The sequence below is a fragment of the Cyprinodon tularosa genome, unplaced genomic scaffold (assembly GCF_016077235.1).
Source record: "Cyprinodon tularosa strain WSP-4 unplaced genomic scaffold, ASM1607723v1 ctg1098, whole genome shotgun sequence".
NCBI classification, from domain to species: Eukaryota; Metazoa; Chordata; class Actinopteri; order Cyprinodontiformes; family Cyprinodontidae; genus Cyprinodon; species Cyprinodon tularosa.
Window position 1 is genome coordinate 65,501 of NW_024037891.1, and position 3,239 is coordinate 68,739.

Sequence of the window (3,239 nt, forward strand, 5' to 3'; positions counted from 1 at the left end):
CCGCCCCCTCCTCCCCTTCCGCCAAGAAATAGGGCGTTTCCTCAATCATCAGCAGAACCTCAATAGAACCTCAACAGAACCTGAGCAGAACTTTAGCAGAACCTATACAGAACCATTGCAGAACCTAAACAGATCCTCAACAGAACCTCAGCTGAACCTAAACAGAACATCTGCAGAACCTAAACAGAACCTCAAAAGAACCTCATTAGAACCTCATCAGAATCTAATCAGAACTTCAGCAGAACCTCAACAGAGCTTCAGAAAAATGTCAGCAGAACCTCTGCAGGACCTCAGCAGAACCTCTGCAGAACCGGAGCAGAACCTCTGCAGGACCTCAGCTAAACCTCCACAGAACCTCAACAAAACATCGGCAGAACCGCAGCAGAACCTCTGCAGAACCTCAACAGAACCTCTGCAGAACCTCAGCCAAACCTCAAAAGAGCCTCAGCAGAACCTGAGCAGAACCTCAGCAGAACCTCAATAGAACCTCAACAGAGCCTTAGCAGAACCTCCACAGAGCTTCAGCAAAACCTCAGCAGAACCTCAGCAAAACCTCTGCAGAACCTAAAAAGAATCTCAGCAGAACCTGAGCAGAACCTCGGCAGAACCTCAAAATAACCTCAACAGAACCTCTGCAGAAACTCAGCAGAACCTCAGCAGAGCCTCAGCAGAACCTCTACAGAACCTCCACAGAGCTACAGGAGAAACTCAACAGAACCTCTACAGAACCTTAACAGAACCTCAACAGAACGTCAGCATAACCTCTACAGAACCTTAACAGAACCTCAGCAGAACCTTAGCATAGCCTCAGCAGAACCTCAGCGGAACCTCAACAGAACCTCAGTGGAACCTCAATAGAACCTCAGCAGAACCTTAGCAGAGCCTCAACAGAACCTCAGCAGAACCTTAGCAAAGCCTCAGCAGAACCTGAGCATAACCTCAGCAAAACCTCTGCAGAACCTAAAAAGAATCTCAGCAGAACCTCTGCAGAACCTCAACATAACCTCAACAGAACCTCTGCAGAACCTCAGCAGAGCCACAGAAGAACCTCAACAGAACCTCAGCAGAATCTCTACAGAACCTCAACAGAGCTACAGCAGAAACTTAACAGAACCTCAACAGAACCTCAGCATATTCTCTACAGAACCTTAACAGAACCTCAGCAGAACCTTAGCATAGCCTCAGCAGAACCTCAAAATAACCTCAACAGAACCTCAGCGGAACCTCAACAGAATCTCAGCAGAGCCTTAGCAGAACCTGAACAGAACCTCAGCAAAACCTCTGCAGAACCTTAACAGAACTTCAACAGAACCTCAGCAGAACCTTAGCATAGCCTCAGCAGAACCTCAAGAGAACCTCAACAGAACTTCAGCGGAACCTCAACAGAACCTAATCAGAGCCTCAGCAGAACCTCAACAGAACCTTAGCAGAGCCTTCGCAGAACCTCAACAGAACCTCAGCTGAACCTCAACAGAACTTCAGCAGAACCTCTACAGAACCTTAATAGAACCTCAGCTGAACCTCAAAACAGCCTCAGCAGAACCTCTGTAGATCCTGAGCAGAACCTCTGCAGAACCTCAGAAGAACCTTAGCAGAACCTCAGTATAAGCTCAGCAGAACTTCAACAGAACCTATAAAGAACCTCAGCAGAACCTCAACAGAACCTCAGCAAATCCTCAACAGAGCCTCAGCAGTACCTCAGTGGAACCTGAGCTGAACCTCAGCAGAACCTCAAAAGAGCCTCAGCTGAACCTTAGCGGAACCTCAGTAGAACCTCAACAGAACCTCCACTGAATCTTAGCAGAGCCTAAGCAGAACATCAGCTGAACCTCAACAGAACCCCAGCTGAACCTTAGCACAGCCTCAACAGAGCCTCCACAGAACCTCAGCTGAACCTGAGCTGAACCTCAGCAGAACATCAAAAGAACCTCAGCTGAACCTCAATAGAACCTCAGCTGAACCTGAGCTGAACCTCAGCAGAACATCAAAAGAACCTCAGCTGAACCTCAGTAGAACCTCAGCTGAACCGTAGCAGAGCCTCAGCAAAACCTCAGCTGAACCTCAACAGAACCTCAGCTGAACCTTAGTACAGCCTCAGCTGAACCTCAAAAGAACCTCAGCTGAACCTCAAAAGAACCTCAGCAGAACCTATGCAGAACCTAAACAGAACCTCAGCTAAGAAACAGCAGAACCTCAGCTGAACCTGTGCAGAACCTCAGCTGAACCTCAAAAGAACCTCAGCTGAATCTTAGCACAGTCTCAGCAGAACCTCAACAGAGCCTCAACAGAACCTCATCTGAACCTTAGTAGAGCCTCAGCTGAACCTCTGCAGAACTTCAGCAGAACCCTTGAAGAACCTCTTCAGAACCTGAGCAGAACCTCAGAACCTTGCTAGAAGGTCATAATTTCTAAGCATTTCAGTAATTTTATGCTTTTACCCAAACCTCTGACATAGTAACAATGAAATTCTTGAAATCTATGTTTAGGATAATCTATTTGAATTATGAAATCTATAAAAATGAAGGACATACAAAGATAAGATGAATTTGATAACTCAGGAAATATATTCAGATTAGGTGGATTTTGTTTGTAATCTATAAAACAACAGAAGTTCTCTGATGACCCGGCCATTGCAGGCTGTGTTTCTGAGGGGAACAAGCTAGAGTATCAATCAGTCATCATGAACTTTGTGGACTGGTGTGAGAAGAACCACCTGTGTCTGAACACCAGTAAGACAAAGGAGATGGAGATGGACTTCAGGAGAAGACCCCCACCTCACTCCCCCGTGAACATCCAGGGGCAGGATATAGAAACTGTGGAGAGTTTCAAATCCCTGGGTGTTCACGTCAACAATAACCTGGACTGGACTCATAACAGCTTGGCCCTGTATAAGAAGGGCCAGAGCCGCCTCCCTCCACCTCCTGAGGAGGAGGCTGAGGTCCTTTGCAGTGAGCAGGCCCCTGCTTCACACCTTCTCTGACTCTGTGGTGGCATCAGCCCTCCTCTACGCTGTTCTCTGCAGGGCCCCTGGCAGCGCAGAGCGGGACAGAAAGAGACTGAGCAAACTGGTGAGAAAGGCCGTTTCTGTCCTAGGCTGCACTCTGGACTCAGTGGAGGAAGTGGCTGAGAGGAGGGTGCTGTCCAAGCTTCCATCCATCATGGACGCCACCTTCCACCCTCTGCAGCAGACTGGAGAGGAGCTGAGCAGCTCCTTTAGTCAAAGGCTTTTACACCCTGAT